The following is a 14099-nucleotide window of genomic DNA, read 5'->3' as shown; positions in this document are numbered from 1 at the left end:
GGAAGTGTTTTCATCTTATGGAAGGCAGAAGTGGCAGGAGAAAGAGGCAGATCATATTGTCTAACCTGGTGTAGCTCATGTAACCCCATGTGAAGCTTCTCTAGTCTGCTGAATCAATGGGATGGTCCCAAGGTCTCTTACTGACAGAACTAAGACAACTTCTATAGGAATAAAAGATAAAGAAGGTTTGACTCTCCTTAGTGTGCTCTAGTGCACAGGCTGTATTACTTCTGAATAAACACTTCAGAATGGAGTTGTTGTCATATGTTCTTCTACATGTTCTAAAAGGGCTTGCCAAAGGGGAAGCTTTGCTTTCTCTATTTCAAGATGAAGTTTAGATTTGTTAAATAGTTTGGAAATGAGATTTCTCATGGAGGTGTCCCTGTTTTGGAACACGTAACTATATCAGTGTTAACATGCAGACTGTGGTATCACAAAGCTTCTCACACAATAATCAATTTCTGGTTTAAAACACAGATCTGCATGTCAGGAGACTGCATTTCACTTTCTGGCTTAGAGGTCCTTGCTCTGAAAAGGGCAATAGCACTTACTGTTCAACACCAGAGTGTCAGGGCTGTGTCAAGTCCTTAAGATGCTTGAATAGAAAGTTTGAAGGAGCTAGTAAATACTGCTATCTCTCTTAGTGATATTGTTTCAATTTTATTCCTTCCTCATTCTTAACTTGCTCAGAGTTTATCTTCAGTCTGTGGAAACCACAACCAGAGAATAAGGAAATGTTTTCGTGGCTTTGTGGGAGGCAAGGGAAGAAAGTATGTTCTGGGGCTGTAAGGATGGTCAGCTATGACAACTATGGGCACTACCTTCTTCCCTAGGGGTAAAAAAAACCCCAAACAAACAAAAGTAAGTTTCTCTATTATTGTTGTGGTACCTACCAGTGGAGCATTGATATTCATCAAGGTGTCTTTACAACACCTTTAGATTTGAAAGAAAAATTAAGATAAATTAATGGTAAATTGTTGTTTTAAATTTGCTGTATGGGTGTTTGCATCTTCATGGGAAGAAACTGTTTCCACAGGTCAAAACCACTGGACAACTGCAGTCTTTCCTGGAGGTACCTCACAGAGGTGAACCTCACCTTTCACTCCTGGGCATACAGGCAGCTGCTGCCCTCTCTTATGTTCAAACAGCTTCCAAGTGCTGTGAGCCTGTTTGGGGGTGACTCTACCTCACTGAAGCAGGTCTCAGTTTCTGAATCTTAAACACACTAGCTCTCTCACACGCTGGCAGAAAATACATCCTGCCCTCCATGTTACCTGATACGCCACTGGAAGGATTGTCTTGGAGAAAGTGCAGGTGACACCTGTGGAGATGCATTTAAACTTGCCTGGGAACTTCGCTACTTTTCTTATGAAGAATATATTGACTACTTTTGTCTACAGGGTCATGGCTGGTCAGCAATGAAGAAACATTAAAGACTCTGGAAGTCCATTTTGGATCTGTCAAAGACTGTGAGCACATCTATTTATTTATTCTTCCCTCCCCTCTCTTTGGTGTAGATTAGAGGTAAAATTCTCCAGGGAGTGGATTCCCTATTAATTCCCTAATTCATTAAGATTTCCTATACCTCCCAGTATGCAGAGTCTGGGATTACCACATGAAGGGCATCCTGCTATTTTTGCCTCTGGTCCAGTCCCTTTGAAGGGACCCTGGAACACTTCACAATGGTGCAGATTTATGAGGACTGCGCAGCCTGCCAGAGCCTTTCTGACATACTCCTGTAAACTAATTATGGGAAACTGCCCCAGGCCTCTGTCATTAAAAATACATTCTTAGCATTTCATGAACAAAGCTTGGTTTCCTCCTTCTGTTCCTATAGGATATGATCCATTTCCTGACAGATGTTTATTCTAAAACATAAGCGATTGTTGCTGAGGAAAGTAAGTGAAAAATAATGTGTCACCTAGGATGAGTCACAATGTGAATCCTGAAATCCCAGCATGATCTGAACTTCTCCAATGCCCAAGAAAATTGCTTTTTGAGATTTTTAGTTGTTTAAATTCATCTAATTAGAGACTGGGCACTTTGAATTCTGTAGTTTGTTGTCAAGCCTTCCTTTTCAAAACTGCCTTAGCATGGCTTTTGACCAAAATCCATTACCCACCCACTGGCTATTTGGGCACCTGAACAAAACGAGTCTATCCATCCAACTGCTTGCGCCTTGCTGGCTCTTAGATGCTACAACACAGAGTGCCAGGACAGGCAGACAGATATAGAATAAACAAGAATGGTTGTTGGCAGGAGTGGAGCTCTGGCTCATGAGGGCAGATAAACACAACGTGTCTTGGCTGACTGAGTTGCATGTGTGATCCCAGGCCCTGGAGAGCAGGGCAGGCTGTGTGCGCATGGGCTGTGTGGGCCTGGAGCTGATTCAGAGGTTCCACATGCAAATGTAGATGTTACTGTTGTGCATATCATAAACAATGCCCTTGGAAACACTTGTTCCCTGTCTAGGCAAGAGCCACTGGGACAACGTGGAATACAGAGACCAAATTCAATTCACCCCTGTGGAGGAGACTGAGGCACCTTCTGGTTCAGACAGGTGATGAGGTTATCACCACTTACCTTATTATCTCAGGCCAATTGAGCTGCCAGAACTAGGTGTGCTTCAGATTGTCTAAACTGCTAATTACTGTAACATAACTCAAACCTCAGTGAAAGGCCTGACATTTGTCAAGTCATTCACCTGAGCTGTAACTTAAACTTGCATTTTGCCAGTGAGCAGGGTACTTGTAAGCACTTCAGCTTGTTGCTGCTGTTGCATGTGGAGGGTATCAGCTGAGGTCCTAGTTCCTGTTGGGACCTGAACTCCTGTGTGTGTTTCAGATGCAATATGTATGTGCACAGTACTCACATAGATCTTGATTTTAAAGGAGCTGAAAATTCCAGGGTGGAGTTCTTCCCAAGGCTTTCAGTTTGTGTATAGGTCAAGCGCCAGATGATTTGCTACAGCACAAGGCTTTGAACTGATCCCTGAAATTCTACAGCCATTCTCCTGCTATAAGCTTTTGAGCTGCCAAGTTAAGTGCACTGGGAAAAATAATATGCAGAAGGATGTCCATATTTTTCATCTGTAAATTCTTAAGACCAAAGATTCCAGAGGAATGGATATATCTGTTTTGTGATAGTATTATTGCTTAAGTTCTGATATAAATTAACCCCTCCTTTTCCCATTCTTGGTTTTTTTTTTTTTTTTGATGAGAGGAGAGTTGGTTGGCTGGTTTTGGGGGAGTTTTTGTTTGGTTTTTTTTTTGGTTGCGTGTGTGGTTTTTTGGTTTGGTTTGGGTTTTTTGGCTTTTTTTTGGTAGTTTGGTTTGTTTTTTTTGTTTTTTGCTTTTAATCTCTTACAAGGGATCCAGGTTAGTAATGGAGGCTGGGCCACAACAGGATGTTTACCATGAGGTCTTCTGCTACATAGATAATTTTTTTCCCCCTGCAAATCATGGGTCTGAAATTCTTCCTCAGAGGGAGATCAGAACAGGAAGAGAATCTGAAGACCCTCCTCCCCCTGGACAGAAGGGGAGATGAGGTCTTCTGTGGGGTGAAGATTTGCGGAGGCAGAAGGCCTTTACAAATGCTGCTGGAGATGACGAAGCTGCAGAGGCGTCAGAGAGAAAAAGGATATTGAGAGATAAGGTTAAGGGACATGCAGGAAACTACTGGTGCATGTCTATACCAACTGCAGTGAGTCAGAGAAGAATTGCAGGGTTCTATTCCTGTATCTCATCCCATGAAGAATTGTGCAGTCAGGGAGAGCCCCTTCCTAACATGGATGGTGCGTAACTGATTTCCATTAGCTGAAGCTCTGGCTATTGACCTGATAATTTTCTACTCATTCTTTACATTGGCGTAAATGATTAAAAAAATAGGGGAGTGGAGAACCAGGGTGTGAGTCTCTGGAAATACTGGAGAAGCAACACAGCACAACCTCCATTTTGAAATGGGTATGGGTGAGGCAGTAATTGAGATGTGCAGGGTGAGGAATGATTTGGTCAAGCAAAGAATTGGTGTAATTAGCTGTCTGTTTATGCATATGGCTCTTCTGGCTATTTTTCCTTTTCTCAGCAGCATAGTTTGGATCTGAGCCTATTCCAGACAACTCTGACTTTCCTCTTCCTAATTTCCCATAGTAAGGGTTGAATAAAATCAAATGCTAAACAAACTGTGGGCTCAAACTTTCCTTTAGAAGTTAGAGGAAACCCCCCCCCCCCAATTTCCTAGACTATTCCAGCCTGTTTTGTGAAAGATTCTCAGTCTTTCCTTGTGAAAGCTGATGGATGGCTCCAGCAGGGGAGCCAGCGAACTCCCACAGAAGAATGGGGCAGAGGTATTTGCATCCCTGTGATTTTTCTGGAAGGGGAAAATGAAGGAAGGAGGTAGGCTGCTTTGCAGCTGGAGTCCACCACAGTGTGAAACAATGCCAAACAAAAAACTCAGCTCAGAGCCCAGAAAAAAAATAAGGGATTTTGATGGCCTTTGGTCTGGCTGATAAACAAGCTACAGGGGCTCCATTCTGCTACAAGCCTTTTGATTAACCATACCCTCCAAACACATTACCTGCAAATAAACATAAACCAGACCTACACTAGCTGAGGCTGAAAAGCTGCGCAAGCACCATCCTCTGTGGACTTATCTTTTATTTATTTATTTATTTTTGCTACAAAGTCATGTGATAACAACAGTTACTGTCTCCTGTTCCGGAGCTGGTGCAGCACACATCAGCTGGAAGGCCATTTCCACCATGTTCCTTTGCACAGCATGGACCTGCTTTTTTACTACACCCTTGCTTCTCAGGGTCTGTGTTTGTGTGTGCAATCTGATGTCATTCTGTTGCTGCTTCATCAGCAGGAGACAAAAGCATTTTAGTGCCACTAAAGCTTATGAACCACAGGCTCCTCCACTCCAGCTTGTCCGTTGACTTCTATCCAGAGACAGGGGAAGAGCTGTCTTATTAATGACTTTTTTGTGAAAGCATGAGTTAATGTGGCACTGACTTTTTCAGCCCTTTCCATCTACTTCCACTCCAGAAGAAACCAAAGGTAGAAATGATATATTTGGTCTCACCTAATAAATCACTGGCAGTATGGAATAACTCCTACTACTCTAATGCCGGTATTTATTTTGTTGTATTTCTTGCAGTGTAAGTGCTCTCCCTTCCTTGTAGGTCTATTTCACACCCTGACAGACTCCACTATCTTATGTCAGTACAATGTAGACGAACAAGAAAGAGTCACTGTAGGAGCAACAAGAGTGATAAGAGGCTTAGGGAACATGAACTGTGAGTAAAGGCCGAGAGAATCCGTTTTGTTTAGTCTAGAAAAAAAGAACATGGCAGGAGCAGAGTGGGAAATATGAGTGTTCAGACATTTTCAAGAATTTTGAAGATAGGACAGTGATCAAACCTGCAGGTCAAGATGGGGTAAAGCAGGGAGATATTGGCCTAAGTTCAGTAAAGAAAGAAGACTTACGTTAGCTCTCTAAGAAAGGTAGAAAAAAAAGCCCAAAATCTTTCTAGCTGAAAGAATAGTTGAGCAATGGCTGTCTAGGGATTATAAACTTATTGCTCTCAGGAGGTTCATAAGAAGCCTGGATAGGTGAAAACTGTAGAAAGGGGATCCCAAAATTTCACTGCCTTTCCGTGGTAACTTTTGTGTATCAGCACCAAAACAAATTCTGTTTAGTTTTGACTAGATTCAGCTGCTTGCAACCATCTGTCTTTTCATTTGCCCTCCCTGCCCCCCTTCCTTCCAACGTTTAGATGTTTTCCTGTATCTTCCTCTCGACCCATTTCGTATTGCCAGATCAAAACACTGAGTGGTTGTAGATCCAAATTATCCTGTTCCTGTACCTCATCAAATTTGAACACTATTTTTGTAGAGTAGCAAAGCTCAGCATTTAGCTCTTCTTTTGTATGGCATCTAGCATAGCAAGATTCTTTTCCGTTACTGGAATCCCAAATGATCACAGAATAAGCTGAGTTGGAAAAGATCCACAAGGGTCATTGAGTCCAACATCTGGTCCTCCACAGGACCACTCCAAGAATCACACCATGTGCCCGAGAGCATTGTCCAAACACTTCTTGAACTCTGTCAGGCTTGGTGCTGTGACCACTTCCTTGGAGAACCTGTTCCACTGCCCAGCCACCCTCTGGGTGAAGAACTTTTTTCTAATATTCAACCTAATCCTCCCCTAACACAACTTCAGGTCCTTCCCGTGGGTCCTGTCACTGGTCACAGGAGTGAAGGGGTCAGCACCCGCCCCTCTGCTTCCCCTCATGAGGTCTCCCCTCTGTCTCCTCCAAGCTGAACAGATCAAGTGAGCTCAGCTACTCCTCATACAGCTTCCCCTCAAGGCCCTTCACTATCTTTGTATTCCTCCTTTGGACATTCTCTAAAAACTTTATATCTTTCTTATATTGTGGTACCCAAAACTGCACAAAGGACTTGAGGTGAGGCCACACCAGTGCACAACAGAGCAGGAAAATGCTGCAGGAGAAATAGTACATATAATACGAAGAATTGCAATTATCACTCTTCTGCAAATAACTCAGTTCTATCGGTGGCTGCAGTTAAGCACTAAAGAAAGAGTGGGATATTTCATCCAGTGTTGAACTGGATGAAATATTACCTCTTAGCTATGGTAGGATAACTGCAATATGGAAGGTACAGTATGTTTCAGTTGCAGGGTCCAGGACCGATTGTGTAATGCTTCATGACAAACACATTTGATGTTTTATACGCATTCACCGGGGAGCAGCAAATCAGCAGTAAGGTCTTATACTTTGAAAGAATACACTGTGCTACACACATTTTTACATCTTTGAACTAGCATAACTAGTTGTTTTGAAAGAAATCAACTGAAGACATATGATGCAACCAGACCTTGTGTGTCAGCTATGTATGTTAGCTGCCTAATGAGGCAGGACCAACACTGTAATATTGTGTGAGAGCAGCCCCTGACCCTGAATGAAACAGACTGGAGGCAAAAGGAGAAGAAATGAGTGTTAAATCATATGTCCTGCTTAACTACTCAGTGTCTTTGAGCAAGCTACAATCATCCTGTGCTTGACTTTCTGGAGGCATTACTGTCCCTGATGAGGAAGAAGAGGCTGAGTTCCTCCTCTGTCTGTACAGGACCACATGCTGCTTCTGCATTAACATCCTGATTTACAGCCCACTGAGAGTCATGTAGGACAGCAGAAAATGCAGCCAAGGTTTCCTGTGGAGAAGCTGGCAGCCCTCAGGAACCCCCTCCAGGTCCATCTTGCTCCCTGTCTGTAGCCAGGCAGCCAGCCCAGAGTCCCCCTAACAGCCCCTCACTCCTTAGTCTGTGGCTGTGACCCTCCCATCATCCTGAGCATTGACTGTCCTGGGGCTGCAGCTTTTCTGGGAGCACTGCAGCCCAACAGGCATTGGAACAATCCCTTCAAGGGAGCAGTGTCTGCCTGAGGAGTGTGTGTGTTGAGCTCTTGAAACATCTCTGTGTCCAAAGCCAATATCTTCAAGCTAAGGGAAATCAGAAGTTAAGGGTTGCTTGTAAAGGTTAAATTGTGACATTTTTAAAGGGCACTGAGTCTCAGTCAGTGCATGCTTTGGCAGTGTGTCCAGTCTGTTACAACCATATTGTGCCATCCCTGGGAGGCTGTGGGAAAAGGCAGCAGCTCACTCCTGCCCCTAACTCTGCTGGCCACCACACAGCCCACCCTGCTGGAAGGGGCAGGGGGAAAAGGACCTCCAGGTATGACCTGGGCTTCAGCACCACAATTGGATAAAGTTAGTATAAACCTTCTTCTCAATCAATTTCTGTCAGAGCTAGTGGCAGGAGATGCAAAGAAGATGAAGAAAACATCAAGCTCCTTACCTCAATGTATGTAGGCATTGTTTGGAGGTAATGGAGAGTCAGGACCAATGATCTACATGGAGATTTCCATGGGAAAGTATCTGGCATCAGGTGATAGCTGCTTCACTTGGATTGAACAGCCTCTGCCCAACTCGTCATTTTGTAAAAATAAAAAAGATTTGGTGGAGTGTTTGGTTTTGAGGTTAATGTGTAGAAAATGTGGGGAACGTACCCTTTTTAAATAATTTAAACCTGAACATGTTGCCTCTTTCCTCTCTCCATTTTCCAGAGTTCCCAGAGGTATAAGCCCTTCTATGATGCTTCCTCCTCCACTTGGTGTTTCCCCCCACCACTGATGTACCTACCAGCTGCCATGCAATTATGCTGCTTTTCAGGCTTTTCAGTCAGTGAGGCAATAAGAAGAAATTGGCATTTAAATTACCCCGTAGGATGTTGATGACATTTTCCCCTACTGTGTTTTAGACCATGCTGGCTCAAGCCATCTTGTATCTACCCAAAGTTATTGCAGACAAGGCAAGCTTTGATCTTTCCAAAAGTGCAGAAGTGTACGTCTGCTGTAATGTGATGTCTCTCCTATTATTGCTGAGCCTGGAACAGAATAACATCTTATAGAGGGCTTTGGAGTTTAGACTACAGCCCATTTATTTATTTTGCTGGAGCACTGTCCCATAAGGAAAATCCTAGGCTGGGTTTAAAGAGCCAGACAATGGAGCAGCCGTCACATTTAGATGTTGCTTTTGGAACAATACCCTAATGCTACATCACTTTGCTCTGCTGGGTTCTGCTTCTACTTGTCAGTAGCAGAAATCACAAAATCAGAATTAGTGAAAGGGCTTTAGTGATGTTTAGTGCAAAGCATGTTGAAAATCAAAACACCAAGCTCAACTCTGCTGAAAAAGCAGCTCTCTGGTTCCTAGGTTTCTTCTTGACCAGCGGGTAGAGGCATTACCTCACACTCAGTATGGAATCAGGCAATGGACTGTGTGTTTCAGACTTTTGCAAGAAAATAGTAATGTTACACTTAGAGTAAATATTAAGAGTGCCAAATGTATGTCAAAAATCTAGACCATTTACTACCATGGAAAGGGGCTTGAGATTCCCAGCATTTATAGAAAAGAAAAAGAGACATGTCTAGTCTTACTGTCTGTGAAAATAATCTTAGAACATTTTTGGAGTCTGCAGATAGCCCAAAATAAGAACCTAAAGCTGTAGGACTTGCTGTATTTACAGCCTACTGATTTTTAATGATAAAATGAAAAAAAAAATAGTATTTTTCACCAATATATTCTGTTGAAAAAAAAAGTTATCAACAGTTTTTAGTAAAAAATTTTTATATTGTTTTGCTTGCTCTATTGCCAAGCTCCTCCTCCTGCTCCCAGTTTTTAAAAATATGAAAGTGGTAAATATAAACAGGTAGAAGCAGCTGCATATTGGGAAGAGGCATGGGGTGAATAACTTTTTCATTTATTAAAAAAATATGGAAGCTATGATTGAAACTGGCAAACAAAAAATCCTGAAAAAACATTGGAAAGCAAACACTTGACATTTATTCTGTAAAGTGAGCTTTCAATTCTCATTAGCTTGATTAGAACAATTTATATAACAGTTTTGGTTTTGGCTTCCCTGTGATATTAAGCACCTCTTACAGATTGCTTAATACCTTAAACATCTTCAAGGACTTCCATGTCCCTTAAGCATCTCTGTTAAACTTCTAAATCTCACTTGCTCTCTTAAAATCAGTGACTTTTACAATGCAATTATGTGCAAGGATTTTGAAATCTGGAGTTGTGTATGCATATACCTGTATATATCTTTCCAAAACAGATACTAAGATACTGTGTAAAGGGGATTCTGTATTACATAGTAATTTCCTGATGAATCCATTGGCAATGTTAATACTTTTAAGGTTTGAGAACTACTTGAGATCTCTCTGTCACATCAGATTGCTGCAAAACCTTGGGATCTTGCCATGAAAATGATTAGTTTGACACGGATTTCATGCGTTTTTGCTAGTAATTACAGGAACAGGACATTTGGCAAGCTGGCATTTGATGGGGGCACAAGTATGACAGGTCAAGCAGGGTAACAGGAAATACTGGGAGCAGCTCTTTCAGCCAAGTTTGGTTTTTAAAGGACCAGGTCAGCAGTAACAGACCAAAAGCCTAAGTCTAAACCAGAACAGCCAAGACTGCTTGTGATACCCCACCTAATTGCTCAAATCTTTCTTACTTATTACCACTTTCAGTTTAAGCCCTGTGTTTATTATGAGTGTGTAAGGAGTTTCTGAGCCCTTGTGCTGTGTATGGACACAGAGCCCTGCATGTGTGCAACTGCTAAGATCCATTTAAAACTTACTTTGTGCACAGGGATATTCTATTGGATAACCTGAGAAATATCAGAACTAAAAACAAAACACACATGCTTGGGGGCAAAGCAAAGGCTGTGGATCCAACTGGGAGGCTGAAATTACTAACTTCTGAATGATTAACTGTGTGACCTTTGAAGAGCCTGTACTGTAGGAGCTTCATATCTTTGGGATTTTTGTGAGATACCAAGAGCGTAGGTCTGTGGTCTTTCTGCAGAATAATTCAAAGCTTGGAAACCTTACCTTTGGGGTAGACATATAAGAAGCTTAATCTATTCATTTCAGAAAAGAGAAGGTAAAGAGGTGGCTTGGTCAGAGCCCACAAGACTTTAGTGTGGTAGAAGGTTTCTGTGAACAAAGAACTCTTTTATGCAGCAGAGAGAGGCATAACAAACCCTGTGTCTGGAAGCTGCAGTGCAGTTTATACAGATGGGAACTGAGGTGCAAAATAATGGGCTTGAGGCAGAAATCACTGACAGAAATTCTATGCCTGGTGTTACACTGCGGATCAGACTGGGTCATCACAACCAGCACTCTTGGCTTTGAAATATGTATGCCTATGATTAACGTGATTCCCACATTATATGCACACATCAGCATTACATTTAGTCACTGAAGAACAGAGAGAACGCATTCAGTTAGCTCTGGGCTTTCTGCCTAAAGAGGGAAAATGAAGTGAGATTTTGTTTAAGGACAACTCTGGTAACTCTGAAAAACAACATGGAATTATTAGCATTTGGGCAGATTGAACAGGTTTTCAAAGCCCAGTACTTTGCAGAAAGATCTCTGTTCTCAGTGACCTGTGCAGAAAGAAGGCCAGAAGGAAGGCCTGTGCCTACCCTACTGGGGCTTAGTTGTGGTCCTAGAAAGCATAGGACATACTTAGATAAGCAAATCAGAGGTAGGCAGGGCTATACTAGAACCCTTTATTTCAGTAGGGATCTTGCATAAATAGAAAGGGGAATATCCTTTTGTCTGAGGATGGTCTTATTTTAAAAGGGTGGTATGGATGATGGTAATGGAAGGGAACTGCATCCTTTCCAGAGCAGCCCTGGTTTAAATGTTTCATTTTGTTGGAAAACTCCTAAGTTCTTGTAAGAACTTTATAAGAGTCACTTTAAAGTGTTCCTGACTCACATGATGGGAATTCATTCCATTGAAAAATCTAATTTTCAAAATGAAAAAACTATGATTTTCAAATGTAAAAACTGCACTTTCAAATCTCATTTAAGTATTCAGAGGGTATCAAAATGAAATTTGTTGGTGATTTCAGATAGAAAACATTTTAATAATAATTATGGTGCATGAGTAGTGTTTCATCCTTTGATGTTTATTCAGATTGGAAATACTTTGAAGTTGGTTATCTCAGAATAACAGAATCACAGCCTGGGTCAGGTTGGAAGGGACCACTGGGTTATCTGGTCCAACCTCCCTGCACAAGCAGGGCCACCCTAGAGCACATTGCACAGGATTGCATCCAGATGGTTCTTGAATATCTCCAGTGAGGAAGCACAGCCACCCACACAGTAAAGAAGTTCTTCCTCATGTTCAGGTGAAACTTCCTGTGCATCAGTTTCTGCCCATTCCCTCTTGTCCTGTTGCCTGGCACCACTGAGAAGAGCCTGGCTCCATCCTCTAGGTGCCCTCTCTTTAGGTGCAGGACTCTGAATTTGCCTCTGTTGAATTTCAGAAAGTTCCTCTCTGCCCTTGTCTCCAACGTGTTGAGGTCCTTCTGAAGGGCTGCACAGCCCTCTGGGGTATCAGCCACTCCTCCCAGCTTTGTGTTGTCAGCAAACTTGCTGAGGAGGCTTCTGTCCCTTCATCCAAGACATTGATGAATGGGACAAGAAAATCACTTCCTATACAGTCTTATTTTCTGCTACCATGGGGTGCATGTCACCCACACGTATAGACGAGTCCTTTCAATGCAGCTGCTTTGTTTTGCTTTTCCATTTTTTCCATCAGAGCACCCAGTTATTCCAGACCAACACTTGTATTTTTTGAACATTTCCTATCATCTGTCTCCAAGGTCCTCAGTTTAAGCAGAGTGCTGAGGCATGGATAATTGAACTCACTCATTTTGGGGTCCAGGTTGTTGTTGACTTCTCTTTCTCTTCTGTCTTGCAAACTTTCATTTTAAAAGATCACAATTTTCTTTGCCAAGTTGTGAAACTTGATTTTGGGTTTTTTCATCTGTTTTCCAGCCACCTTGCAAAGGAAGTATCATGTGGAGTCATGCTTTTGATGTCACCTAGGACTGTGGGTCTGCACTGTGCAGATCTGAAATAGCTGGTTTAGACCCTTTTCATTTTCATCTTGTTGCTTTTGGCAGGAAAAAAGGTGTTCAAAAGTAAGAAAATTTGTTCCCAGCTGATTTGAAAACTGAATGGCTCCCTGTTTGTTTTTTTCTTTTCTAAAAGTCCTTTACAAGGGACTGTTTTTTGAGGGCTTGTGATCACGTGTGTAGTTTGCTCTCTGTCTAGCCACAGCAATTTACCACTTACAAAAGAGTCTTTCAGCACCTGACCCTATATTCAGGGCAAGATCTGCAACCTTTAATTGTTTAATTAGCTGGTGCTAGCTTAAAAATATTTAACAGAGCTCTCTCAGGTAAGTAGGTTATTTCAGGAAGCATCCCCACAAATTATTTTCATTCCTTTTCCTTTGCTACTTTACCCAGCAGAAGGAAGCAAAGGTTGTGATCTTTGACAGTGATCAGCCCACCTTCAAAATACTTGCAAGTAGCCCTCATCTTCTCAACTAATGATATAAAAGCCTCTATCGGAACTCTCCTGTACAAGGCTGTTCGTGTCTGATGTGCTCTCTGCTGAGGAGGGGTGTGAGTGGTGGTGGCTAAAAGAAAAATGACCTGATATCTTTTCATTCCTTCTTTGTTTGTTTAGTGGTGAGTGGGCAACCCTTTCATCGGAAAACTTGTGCATTCTTTTCTATCCCATAAAAGTGTGGAGTCAAATATAATCCCAAGTTGGGTAGGAAGGTACTTTACCTACAGTAACAAACAGTACACGGAACAAAGGCTGCTTGTCCTGACTACCTCTGTCAAAAACAAAAGATGATGAGTAAAGGTGAAAGGTAGTACTTCTAAAATGTATCCTTTTAAACATCAATTAACTGCAGAAGGTGACACTGACATAATATGAGGTTTCATTTTATGTGTTTGCAGATTTTGACATGATGAGGAGAAAATTGAGCTCCTGAGAAGTTTTTCTTCTTTTAGAGACATTCAGACACTCGTGCTACAGGAAGATGAGTTAGCATTTGCCACCTTCATCGTGCTGCCAACTGACCTCTCCCAGTTTATTTCTGGTAGAATTTCCAATATTTTTAATACCATAATGCTGGCAGATAAAAGATTAAGAATAAACTGCCTCTATTCCTATCTTTTCTGTGAGAGATAAACAATAACGAACATGAAGTACATCAGCAGCATTTTTATGGAGCCACTTTTTAAACTGTAGCTTGCTTTTGAAGTCAGCAATGCACTTGGCTCAAATGATGAGATGCTGACATTAAACACTACTCAGCCAGAGCCAGTGTTAATATTTTCAATGCCTTATTAAAAAGGAAAGAATGTAAACTAATTCTACTTCTGTTATGATGAAGTTCCTTCATAACATCTGAGCAAAATCAAAGCTCTTTGAGGACTTAGGCAAAGTATAATTTTTCTGCTGTTTATTTGGGGCAGGGAGCAGTGAGGGAATGATTTTTAAAATGCTTACTGAGAGTCAGCTAATTTTCCTCATCCCTGTTTGAAAGTTTCCAAAAAAGGAGCATGAGGAAATCAGGTTGACTCCCATGGTCAACAGCAGCCAATGCCAATGAATACATGTACTGT

At 41.8% G+C, this 14099-nt stretch overlaps 1 protein-coding gene across 2 annotated transcripts in view; it reads left to right on the top strand.

Moving 5' to 3' along the window:
- The window catches only part of SLC35A5 (solute carrier family 35 member A5), a 65943-nt gene extending 52315 nt beyond the window's left edge, over nt 1-13628 (top strand). For both annotated transcript variants that reach the window (XR_004355431.1, XR_004355432.1), the window contains one exon: nt 13428-13628. The gene's annotated coding sequence lies outside the window, so the exon portion shown is untranslated. The remainder of the gene's footprint in view (nt 1-13427) is intronic.
- Nucleotides 13629-14099: the final 471 nt, after the last annotated feature.

The sequence above is a fragment of the Chiroxiphia lanceolata genome, chromosome 2, assembly GCF_009829145.1.
Source record: "Chiroxiphia lanceolata isolate bChiLan1 chromosome 2, bChiLan1.pri, whole genome shotgun sequence".
Lineage (NCBI taxonomy): Eukaryota > Metazoa > Chordata > Aves > Passeriformes > Pipridae > Chiroxiphia > Chiroxiphia lanceolata.
This window is presented reverse-complemented; position numbering and strand designations above follow the sequence as displayed.